The sequence below is a fragment of the Mastacembelus armatus genome, chromosome 10 (assembly GCF_900324485.2).
Source record: "Mastacembelus armatus chromosome 10, fMasArm1.2, whole genome shotgun sequence".
NCBI lineage: Eukaryota > Metazoa > Chordata > Actinopteri > Synbranchiformes > Mastacembelidae > Mastacembelus > Mastacembelus armatus.
The window spans coordinates 8251510-8265083 of NC_046642.1; the positions used below are offsets into that span (position 1 = coordinate 8251510).

The following is a 13574-nucleotide window of genomic DNA, read 5'->3' on the forward strand; positions in this document are numbered from 1 at the left end:
TTAACACAAAGTCACTGAAATAACACTGAACTTATATAGTAAGAAATAATGTCCAAACCTAATAAACACACCCAAGAAAAAGAGCTACACCATCCATCCTCAGATTTCCTCAGAGATGTAGTTACTATGATACCAGCATCTGCTGTAACCTTCGGATTTCTTTTACACACTGTTAAAAAATGCATGTGAATCAGTGGTATTAGGAACCTGACAGGTGGTCAGGGGTAAGGCAAAAAATGATATGTTTGTTTCCCCAAACAAGGAGCTATTCATGCTCTTTAAGAGGGTTTCTGTTGTACCCATTATCTCTTTCACTTCCCTTGTTAATATGTTTGAACCATGAGTGAGGCTGTTAACAAAGACGTAGGCTCAACAAGGCTCATGAGCACATGTGTGTGAGTCAGCATAAGTATCAGGGAACCAAGATAATTTCACAAAGAGGGAGGTGGGAGGAACAACCAAGTTAACTTATTGGTGCAGAAGGTGGCAATTGTGTCACTGCTGTTTTGGATAATGATGCGAAAGACAGAATAAAGCCTGGACAGGATAATTAGTTCAACACTCTTAAGATGAATGCTATTTAATGGATTTTTACTTTCAAAATTCCATTTCTGTGTTTCTCCCTGGTGTTTTGGATTTTCTGGCCACAATTATTTCATTTTCCTGTGTTAGCCTACAGTGTTTCTCCATTTATCTGTACTTCTTTTTATGTGTACAATAATAATACTCATTAGTATATCCTAATGAAACTCTAGAAGTCACAAACATCCCCAACCCCAGCAGAGGAGAAAATTGCACAGCTGTTTTGGGTTATGCCTTCTTCAATGCATACTGATTGCACAGTAATATCTACAATACTGTATTCTACTGTTTTCTATCATTGTGTCTTTTGTTGTGTAGTGTTTTATATATATATTTGTGTGCATTGTGTGATGCTGGAGGGAAAAGGACTTGGTGAATTGAGAGAATATTCACTTGTCCATTCATATTATTATGGAGAAAGTTCCCCTTTTTACACATCTGTTTTTTTCTCAGCAAATTCAGTTAGTCAAAGTTAATCTCTGTTTTCCTTTGTTTTTTCTGTCTATGAAATGTTATTTTCCAAAGCATCTGACCTTTACTCAGAGTTTTTATGCCACACAGTTGCTAGGGTGGCTTGTTCTTCTCATGAAGAATTGAAAACTCAGTGCTTGTACTTGTGTTTGACAAACAGCACATTTTGCTCCTAGCATGAACATTTTTCTTTTCTGAATATACATATTGTGAGGTACTGTATTCTCAGACAGACCTCCAGTGGAATAAGAGTTAGGTGATTATAACAAAATCATGCAGAAATGAGCTCACAAATTTAACAAGGGAGCAAGTGACACATGCCCAGGAAATACAGTTAGAGATATACATTGTTACTGAAGGGAAGCAGAGAGGCTTCCTGCTGGGTGACACAGTCCTGAGTGTGGGCTCCATCTGCACAGTGCTCATCTACACTCATTATGCTGATTAATCACTCTACACCACCCACTTTGAGCCACACGCCAATCATCATTTATCCACATGGACAGCTGCACACACATACAGAGTGGGGAGATGTGTAAGTATGGCTTAGGCAATAACAAAAGAAAATGTGTTTACCATATGGTAATGTTAAAAGAAGCAGGTGTGTCCACCTAAAAATTAAAGAAATAAATAATGGAATTAAAATGGAAAAATAGTGAAACCAACCAAAACATATTTGATTAAAGTTTATTCATATATATATATAAGATAAAATCTATGTGTTCTATGTTAGTGGTCTCTACCTGTTGCTTTTGCACTCAATAATTCAAGGTAGGGTTGACAATTTCAAAAGCATTTTTTTTTTTGTTACATTTCTTGAATTTTTCTTTTAATCCCTGTGGCAACAAATATGAATAAATTAAATGCAGTGACAACACAAAGAAAAAAAATCCATCCTCTTTTGGCAGCAGGGTTAAAATAGCCCTGGTTATTCAACCCTAACAGACCCATTGGATGGCCGATCTGCCTGTCAACCTACCTTCTGGTACAACTGCACCAACTACAAAGCAGGTGGAGACTGCAAGAACTAAAACCAGGATTGATATGGGTGTGGCTTCTTATCAATGGCAACAACTGAGGGAGTAAAAGGTCCTGAAAAGTGAAGCCATGGTGGCCATATTTTCTGTTGCACAAGCTTCCTTATGTTGGTTTTTTCAGCTTAGCCTACCCTACCTTTAAAAGATAAAGGAAAATGACTTATTACTGGAACATGACGAATTTAATGACAAGTGACAATCACGTAAGGAAATAATATATGTGAGAAATAGGGTAAACTGAAGGAATCAAGGAAGCAAAAGGTGTTCATCAATGCATCTAAAAATCCGTAACTTAATCTCCACTGACATGTCTAATGTAATGATTTGTCAGCTGAATGTTGCAGTGTGCTGGCCTTGAAGTATCCCTACAGTGTGTCACCCTGGCAGAGTGGATAGATAAGAGTTGATTGGCCCTCCTTATTTTGTATTAAGTCCCATCAACGCCTCAGCGATGATGTACACATCTCTGAATGCTGGCAGACAGTCTTGGCACAGGCTCATCCAGGCTGAATATGAATCTTTGTAATTCCACTCATATTTTTATCTTCATGCAGTCGGCATGCAAATGTACACACAGTACTATATATGCATAAGGCATTGGTTATTCCCTCTGTCCTCTAGCCCCTGCTTAATTGTATTGTATATTTCCAGTAAATGTGGGTAAGGTCCTTGCACATGTGCAAACACCACACACATTTAGGTTTGCATCCAGTCTATCTCTCATTTTTTCACTCCAATATTCATAGTGCTGGTGGACAGAGGTCACTTTTGTATATCAGGTCAGTTTCTTCAAATTCAAAAAGACATCAAAGCCACCCCACTACCATACACTGTATAACAATGAGATGAAAAGAACAATGAAAGACAATAATTAACATTGGCTCAGTGAAAACAGATTGAGCCCCAGAAACCATGGCAAAGGTCTGTTTGACAGAGCTTGACAGAGCTATTCACTGCTATTGTTGTCTGGCAACAGAAGCAAGGACAGGGTCCTGTAGACCTTGTTTATGTGGGAGGGAGTATGTCACATGTGCTCTGGGCTTCAGGGGCCTGGTTACATTGTGTTTGCGCTTGGTTTGCCCTCCTCAGTACTTTTTGTTAGCGTCCTGGCAAAGTGCATATTCTACCTCACTCCTATTGTTTAACTTGTGAGGTGTCTATGCCCATGACCGTACTGCTATTAACTTCCGTTGGCGCTCCTTTAGTGTTTTAATTTCTCCAAAAGTCCCTCACAGTTTTTTTACCCCTGGGAGAGGGCTTAACTGGCATAATGATGGTATTTGGTCCCATGCTCCTACAGTTCTTGCCAATGGAAAACAAGGAGGCCAAACAATGCCCAGATTATTAATAAGCACTTGTAAACTTGAATAGTTTATGGTGTAATCAACTGCTACACACTCAGGAGGTTGCTCATAATAGTTCACTGGCAGGGTTAGTATGATGTAATAGGCTGAGAGCATAATTGCATAGTGTCTGTTACATTCATTCATTACCATATTACTTGATTGTTGCAGTATCATTGCTTTCTTATGATTTTTAAATACATGGTGTAATCAATATGTATATATATATTATATATATATGTGTGTATATATATTTAGGTTTGCATTATATTGCGTTATATATATATATGTATGATGCTTATTGGGCACAACTTGCTGTAAGTTTTTCTTTGTGATTGCAGTTTATAAAATATTAAATTTCCTAGAATACATGCATAGCCTGTTCTGATGGCCCCTGGTAAATATAAGCTTTTCAGAGTCTAATCGGCTTTTCTACCTCCATCATGCAAAAAAGGTCATGGTTTCTCATGCATGGTTTAGCAGTTGCAGATTCCCTATGATTTCCAGTTATAACCCATTTCTAATTTGGCCATGTCACATCAAAGCTCATCATTACATAGACCCCAGTGGATCATAGTTAATTCATAAACACAAAGGGTCATATTCGTTGGCTGGTAAAGTTTAAAAGTTAGATCAAAATACATGTGGTGGAGTTATTCTAATTCATGCTTCAGCTGCAGAGGTACTCAACTTGATTTCAATTTAATCATATCTATACCTTAATCAGGCCTGTCAGCATTTTCTTCCATCTTTACAGGAAAGATGGAGAAAGACTTGTAAGACTTGTACAGAGTAAGAAATCACACAAATAAAAACTGTCTGGTAGACTGGTGCAGAGCAGCTCTTTATACCACCTCTACCCAGGACATGTCATGTGATCTAGCTGCTCAAAATGGGGGAGTCATCACTAAATGTTTAAGCACGCCCAGTTTTTGGTGTGTGTGGTAAGCCACTTTTCGTTGGTGGATGATACGGCCCTGCGGGCTTGTTTTGCAGAATATCAGAGTGGCTTCTTAATGTTTAATGTCTGCCAATGCATTTTATATTACCCCATCTCCTTTTCAAAAGGAAAAGCTAATGCCTAACACTGCACAACTGCTGTTCATTTGTAATCAGTAATTTGCCCTGCGTTGTGTGCAAATATTAAACTGTTGTTCACACAGTGCATCCTGATGTCAAAGTTTAGATTTCACAGAAATTCAGGAAAATAAAACTAATTGAAACAGGTACTAGTGTCACAGCCCATTACCATAGTCACTTTATACCAAATATATGGAAAAATTGATGGGTCAGATCAACATGTAATATTTATTTAATTTGCCTAATTCTTGGGTTTCTTGAGGTAGCGGTATTCATGGGAAAATATATCCATGGTTCCTTTGTGCTCTCTGTGTTGATTTAATACCATTTCATTAGTCTTTTTTTACTAAAGTGAAACTGCTGTTGTACATCAAGACGAATATGTCGGTCACGTGATACGTTACTAAATAAATAAGCCCGCAAACTAGTGAAAATGAGTAAAAAACAAACGTCTTTGGAGAGCTTCTTTTCAAAGGGGAAAAGGCCAACTGAGAAAGCAGAAGAGGAGCCTACGACCTCCAAAAAAAAAGAAAGCTTCTTTTAACAGACAATATCAGGAGTCATACTTAAAATATGGGTTTATCGCAACAGGTGACTCTCACGCACCAAGGCTGCTCTGCATAATATCCAGTACCCTGGATTGAAAGATAAACCTTTGGAGTTTTTTGAAAGAAAAAAAACGTGAGCAAGGACAGAAACAATTAATGAGGGCCAACCCATCAACAAATGCGAGTGCACTGAGAGCATCATACTTGGTGGCTAACCATATTGCTAAGGCTAAGAAGCCATTTACCATAATTCATGCACTTAACATTCGTTTTTATACCGGCTGTGTTATTTTATTTTTGCTGTATTTATCTGCCACACCTTGAAGTCCGGTCGGTGAAAAAAATGCCTACATTAAACTGGTCCGTGGTGCAAAAAAGGTTGGGGACCCCTGGTTTATATCATTAGCCTCATTAGCCTTATACAAAATTACATGTATTCACTTTGTCTGCATTAATATTGTACCTGGGCCCTTATTTTCTATTTAGTCTATTTGTTTCTAATTGTACATACAAATAAATACTTGTCAATACAAAAAATAATAACTATTATGATATAGCTTTTATAGCTTTTTTAGCACTTTAATGATCTTGCACACTGGTTTTGCCACATGGTGTGTATTTCAAATGTTCCCTTCATTTCAAATTGTGATGAATTACATATTATGTCACTTAGAATGGTAATATACACTGACTATGACGTGTCACCAGCATTGTCAGTTTTTAACTTTGCACTACTTCTCTTCACCTTGCCATGGCAACAACCTTTCTGCCAGGTTTCACAAGGGTATTTTGTACTAGCCTTGCTTGTTATTATTGTTTATCTCTCTTGTCAATCACCGAGATCACCACAATGTTCATCCATATGCATGGACCCATCATTACACATGGTAGCCCATTGGCTGCAGGGTCTGGCAGTGTCCATGCCAGCCTTTGTTCTCTGCTGTAACAACAGGTGATTGTAGCAGCCTGGCACATTGTTGGGCATCATTTGCATGGTTTAAAAGTGCACATGTGGGGCTAGGCGATAAGTATAGCTGTGTATTGGGCCTGTTGGATTAGAGTTTAAGCAGGAGAAGCGGGGTTCCCCTTGGGCTTAATTGTGGTTTATTTTGGCACACAGCACATAACTCTCTTCTGCATCAAATGCTAATTTAACAATGAAATGTGAAATACATTATGCTGATTTTGTGGGCCTGGAAAAATAAGACAGAAAATGAGATGTATTAAATAAACAAAGTAAAGGCAGAGGAAAGAGAGAGGAGGCTTGGCTTGGTACAATATCAAATGTGCTTCAGAAATTGATGGACAGGACCCAAGGTACTTCATGTACTTTTCACTGATCATCACCACATTGCTGATCTCTAGCCACAGGGTCTAGGCCAGGTAGTCTGTCCTCAAGTTGAATATTGATTAAAAGCACACACATGTTCTCTCAAATGCATGCACACAAGCATGTTCGTGCACGACAATGCACAACAGTTACATTTTGATTAGGTGGAGTCCATGCAGTTTCTCCTCAGGCACACTGGGTGCTGTATTTCCTTAACTGAGTAAAAATGAGTTTTCTGTTTTCACTCTCCAATTCAGTGTCTTTGTTTCTGTGACAGATGGCACATCACTCACACATACCCTCTCAGACAGCAGACTCCACAAACAAATTAATTTCTATTATTGTTTTGCATGCTAGCTCTGTTTTTTTTATGATTGACAGTCTCATCATATACCAGCACTTTATTAGGATGACTGTAGGAGATGTTGTAAGTGAAGAAGATTTACAAATGAATGGGAATTACAATGCAGTGCAGTGAAGTTCGTCCCCTTTTTTTCCACTTTAACAAGTTTAAGAGATGTTCTGCATATAACGTGTCTTCAAGTAAAGAAGATATGATGACATCATACATTAGGTGATTATATATGTTCCACAAATTATGAATATAAACTTTTATCTGTACCAAATAGTAGGGCTCAGAATGTTTCAGGGTTCAGGTGAGGGTGGATATGGCTTTCAGAAACATTTTGTTTATCACTATGCCTCTACTCTTTTATTTGTTTGTCCTTTTTTGTCTATGCAACTTGTCTGTGTTGCTCTCTCCTTTTTTACCAAAATCTTTTTTCTTATCACTGTTGTTTATGTAAGTGAACCGTCTATATGCCTTGTTAACTTCCATCATAATCCTGCTTCACACTCTTCATGGTTAATGTTAAGTGCTCAGGTGTGAACATAGAGAAAAAAATATTCCATATTTCCTTCTAAAAGACAAATTTAATGTCACACTAAGTCTGTCAGGTCTTCCAGCCCCAGCCCTCAAATTAATCTCTCCCCTCCCCATCTCTCTCAGCCTATTTTTTTGAATGTGTGTGTGTGTATCTTTCTCACAGACTGCTTTTCTTGTTTAGTTTAATACGATTTTAGAATCTGTCACACTCAGTTTGTTGCCTGTCAGTCTGTTACTGTAGTTTTGCTCATAGTGACTTTTGAGGTGTTTGTTTGGTTTGGCAGGGTGTAAGTTCTGTAAGACGACAGTCTGTGTGACTGATGTTTAACATATTTACCTTTGAGACAAGATTTGTTGTTCTTTTCTTAAGCTACTTGCCATCTAATGTTGGCCTTAATTGTTTAAAATATCAACCTATGGATGTTTTATAAGATAAAAAATCTACAATTATAAATCATTTAACAGCATATGATTTCAAATAAAACAAACATGGTTTTGGAATGTTATTGTAAAATTAAAAATGCTCAAACTGAAAAAAAGAACTACATTTGGAAGGCACTGCACTCTATTTTACTGAGAACTGCCTGTCAAAACTACCCACATTGTCAGAAACCAAATCACAACTTGATAGCCTTTGTTCCACATATTCAGTTTCCAGTTCTGTGGTAGTAACCTTTTGTTTGAGATAGCTGCTGTCTACACCCACAAACTATTCTGCAAAGTTAGTTTTTTTTCTCTTTTGACTCTTAAGCTGAAAAAATAACTTCTGAAATTGCACATAATGTCTTTTTTGGAACCGTCAAGAGTTGGTTTGAGATGTAAGCCTTGTAGAATTTTGAGAGCTCTTCTTGTCTATTATTTTGTTATTGATTCAGCCTGATGTTTTCACTGATTTGCTATGAGCCAGGTAGGAAGCCTGCTGAGGTGTCACGGCAGGGAGGTGCCAATCCCACGTTGCTCTTCATCACAAAGCATGGGCAGAATACCACATGTTTCTCTGTCTCCCAGAATTGATGAGAAAATCAATTAATAGGAGAAAATCACATCTGTCAAGCACATGGCAGACATGTCTCCTCTTCTGTCTTTGTTGTAGACTTCCCATAGGTACCCATAGAAGAACACAGTTTACTCAGATCATCTTTTAGACATCAGGTGATTCTCCTTTATTTAACCCAGTTTAATAAAGACTTTATTGCTTTGAGAAAAGTTTTATTGATTGACTTGTCTCAGACTATATCTTAAGGTTTCTTGGTCTTCTTTATCATTTTTATATTGCTGTTGGGATTCAGCTTCTCTGTTCTCAAAGTATATTTCATGAGGTGCCGGTTGTAAAGTGGGTGTGGTAGGAAATAAGATTTTAAAAAAAGAAGAATGTTTTGCTTTTACAAAATATAATATATAATATACGGTATATATATATATATATATATATATATATATATACCGTATATTATATATATATATATATATATACCGTTCATTTTATTATTGTCCAGGATATATCTTCAATTCTAGGTTTAAAATAGTCACTCACATTCATTGTATTTTGAATATCAAAGCTTTTGACTTTTTTGTATTGCACTACATCAGCACCTGCTGTTTCTAACAGCATGCAGTGCTGTAAACTGTATGGTTAAGTTGATGCCTGATACATGCCTAATACCCCCTTTTAAACTGTATTAACTTGGCATGAGTTTGTAGATGCTGTGAAACTGTGAACTTGATTCACTGGATGCTGCCTGACAGCAGCAGAGATCAAAGTATAGCAGTGAAAGCCCTACAGATACTGTCATCCTCTACAAATGTTTAGTGAACCGTAGCCTGTATCTCATTACTTTTACACTCTCCTTTACCCTCTCAACAACTTCCATTCCTCAAGTACAGGCATTTTCAAGGCTGGGTACCAGTAGTCAAGTTATTATTATTTATTACAACCACCATTTACTACAGGTATTTTTTTTTGTATATTGTTTATGCACCAAAAAATATTAAATTAGAAGTGAACGTGTGGAGAAAACACCACTAACAATGTTGTGAGTCTGTCCGAGTCCTTGAGCTGACTTGCTGGCAGTAAATCTATAATAAATTGAGTATTGTGGGCAGTGATATCCTAATCTGTTTCAGACTAGGATAACAACCAAAAACAATTCTCTATGCTGTAGTTATTAAATAAATAAAAATCACCATTGTCAGGTTTCTGTAAGTATTTTAACTTGGAGCCAAATGCAGCACAGAGCAAGAGAGGTATGGATTTGCAAGGCTAATTTAACAAAAACTTGAAACAAAGCACAAGCATTCCAGGCTACTGCCCTTCTTCAGCGTGTAAAATCAACAGTGTGACTCCATTAGGTATAGGTGATTTATATCACATGATCCAGTACTACATGATATTACCTAAAAATTGTTTTATCATCTAATTTGCTTTAACTTGAAATATCATTACAAAAAAACCTGCTACAAAAAGCATTTTACTGTTTGTGTAAATCAGAAACATGAAATATAAAATACATGACACGTGAAATGTGTTTTTAAATTATTTAAAATTAATGATAAATCCCAAAACATCCCTATGTAATAACGTTTCAAGTCCATGTATTGTAAATCATTCACAGTATGACTGCAGGTTTTTAAAATGGCTGAATATAGGAGGCTCCTTTGTTAACAAAAATGGGGCTTCCAAGGAACACAAATGTGGAGCTGCTAAACAGGTACTAAGACACAGATCAGCTGACAATAACATGTGAATCATACAAAGGAAAAAACATCATAGTCCTTTACAATAACAAAGAGATAAGGCAAGACTACTACCTCATATATGGAAAGTAAAGGATCTCCAAAGTAAAGAAACCAAATGGTCAAGAAAACCCTTGTGAACTGAGAGTAACATAACCAACCCTCAGTTAATAAGATAACAAAATAACAAGGGAAATATAAGAAAAAGCACATACACTGGGATATTCATAGATATGAGCTATACTGACCATCCATCCATCCATCTTCTATACCCGCTTTTTCCTGAAAGCCAGGGTCACGGGGATCTGCTGGAGCCTATCTCAGCTCTCTCTCAGGTGAAAGACAGGGGTACACCCTGGAGAGGTCACCAGTCCATCACAGGGCCACATAGAGACACAAAAAGACAGACAACCTCACACACTCACACTCACTCCTACGGGCAATTTAGAGTCACCAATCAACCTGACATACATGTTTTTGGACTGTGGGAGGAAACCGGAATACCCGGAGTAAACCCACACAAGCACAGGGAGAACATGCAGACTCCACACATAAAGGCCGGGTTGCGAACCCACGACCTTGCTGTGAGGCAACAGTGCTAACCACTCAGCCACCATGCTGCCCCTATACTGACCAGAATATGAAAAAAATGAGGGTCAAGAGAAAATTTTCTTTCAGGAGAAAGAAAATCCAACAGGTAAAACAAAATGAAGGCAGGGAATCATGCAGCAAGAAGAGCAAATTAGACACAAATGGAAACGATAGATGAAATCCTGGCAGCTGGTAATGGTGAGAGGTGGGTTAATGCAAAGGACAGACTAATGGGAAACAAAAAAAATCAGGGATGATGAGATAAATAAAGCTGAGGGCCATGGACTGAACATAAAGTTTAAAAAAAAAAGAGTCTAAACACAGGAAATCCATGACGGATCATGAGGGCCCTGGTGTCTTCACAGGCAGGCATGCGAAGTGTGTTCACATGTTGTCACACTGATGGAAATAAATTGTGCTAGTGCATGTGCTATTTAACCACTATGTCTGCAAAAAATTAGTAAAATTAAAATTAATTGATTCTGATTTGTCACATACACACACAGCCAGATGAAAATATACAGTAAATATACAATACTGAAACTGCCAATAGAGACATTCAATAGAAGGACAATAGATAATACTGTTGTTTAAATTTGGGGACATGTTAAGAGCCTGAGTTAAGACTAACTAATAACTTCTGTGGAGCACAAAGCTGAATAGGATTTTGACTTAGGTCTTACATACATGATTACTTAAATGTATTGCATTCATTAAGGATTTTGTTTCTTTCTTTCTTTTGGAATGTGTTTTGTGTTGGTTAACACCTTGAATATACCCTTTATTTGACCAAGGAGACTTGTGTTAAAATGCTTGCTACTTGAATAATCAGTCAAATCAGGCCAATTCAAAGAAAACCCAAACCCAGTGGCAGAACTGTAAGAGAGCCTCAGTTTCCATTTAAGATGTCAAGTGGCTTTTAATAATCATTTCACCCATGTACAGTGAAAACAGTGCAGAGTGAAGTGAAACAGCAGTCCTCCATGAGCCATGGTGCTACATAAAACAATACAAAACTTCAAGACCACACATATCTAAAATAGACTAAACCTTAAGCTACGTAAAGTGGACAAGTGCATATGTATCCATAGTCCAAAAATTTACCATTAGCTGCCTCAAAATGGGGTAAATGCTTACAATTTTTTAGCTACTCTTCTAAAAAGTAGGATTTATGAGATTTTAACCCAAGGAACCACATTTTGCTGTTTGTGTCTACTGTTTTGTTAGTCGTTTGCTATATCTTGGCACATGTGCTGATATGTAGCACCTTTATCTTTGCCCAAGGCAGTAAATGAATGTGTAGTGTTGCTGGCGTACTTCTAGTAATCTTTCCTAGACTGCTGTGTGTGTCTGGCGGCTTGTGGTGCAGAGTCTGGCCCAGCATCATCACCCAGTCTCCCACATTGCTACACATATGGTGCTGCCTTTGTGTCAATTGTGCTCTATGGGGTTTCTGATAATTAACAAGATGACAGACAAATGAAATGACAAGCACAAGGTGTATTCGATTTTCCATTAACTTGTCTTCTTCCTGTCTTCCTTTCTCCCAGCTGTATTCAGCTGTTGCATTTTGAATCATTTTGAATCATTTAGTATAAGGTCCTGTGATGGACTGGTGACCTGTGCAGGGTGTACCCCTGCCTTCCACTCAAAGAGAACTGGGATAGGCTCCAGCAGATCCCTGTGACCCTAATTAAGAATAAGCGGGTGTAGATGATGGATGGATGAATGGATGGATAATATAAGATAACCTTTTTATTCCGAAGAATAAACTCATTTCTAATATAATTACAAACATCTCCAAGTTAATTACAAACGTCTCCAATTTATATATAGTATGTTACCATGGATTTCTACATGCTTAAGTTTTATGACTGAAAAGTATAAAAACTTCACAGCTTCACTGAAGAAGGAAACATACAATATTAGAAATTAGAAATGGGCTGGAATACATTAACCAACAAAAATCCTGCCAATAACACTTCCCTCCATTTATCATGCCAAACCACACTTAACTCCAGTGGAAAGGGGCTGTAAAAACTTACTGTGTAAGGTTGAAAACATATCTGGGATTGTTCATGCCAGAAAAAAACAAACAAACAAAAAAAAATAGCAGAACTGACACAGTAGTAGCATTAACTATTATAACAGATCAATGGTTTGCATTTTATTCGGAACCAGTCATATACCGTCAGGGAGCACTTAGTTACTAATCCAGCAGCTGTCTCATAGAGCTTAAGAGATAAGCAACATAAAATATGTCGAATAGTCAATCATTATATCTGGAACATTTTTATTTAGCTAATAGTGCACATTTTAAAGCTTACAAAAGAAGCACCTAATTAATATTATGATTGAGTCTGTTAAGATTTTCAGTCACAGTTACATTTAAATTCAGTCAACACTTGTAACTAAAAGCTGTGTCAGGTATGTTGTACAGTATGAATGGTCATGGGTGAATAATTAGCACTTATTCCTCTGGCTCAAAGGAGGGAAAGGGAAACACCAATATGATTCTTACAATTACCATTATTATAAAAAAGTTTTTTATTATCAACAATCCTTTATTTTTTTGCTGATCTGATCAAAAGCCTTCATTGTCAAGACACCATTGCTTTCTACAGACCCTAATTGGGGCCTCAGCAAAAGCAAGCAGCATTTGATATAATGGCTCCCTTCCTCCCAAACAGGAATGCCAGGCCTGCATTATGGCTTACTTTTTATATTACTGAATTCCCTGAGGGAAGGACAGAGATGTCATCATTAGTGAGCAGTAGACTCTGGCCATGGTGCCGTGATGACTGCTGAGGTCTGTAGAGTGGTCAGCCAGGCTCGTGGCTCAGCAGCAGAGTCTGCTCCCTTGTTTTCCCTGTCTGGGTTCCCATCTGGCCACGTGACCCTGCGCCAGTCTGCTCCCACTGAATAAATTTGGGCAGCTAATGAGGAAGGAAGCTTTGTGAAGACCTGGAAAAG

At 37.6% G+C, this 13574-nt stretch overlaps 1 protein-coding gene across 9 annotated transcripts in view; it reads left to right on the forward strand.

Moving 5' to 3' along the window:
- The window catches only part of diaph2 (diaphanous-related formin 2), a 340283-nt gene that overhangs the window by 190056 nt on the left and 136653 nt on the right, over positions 1-13574 (forward strand). The window lies entirely within an intron of this gene.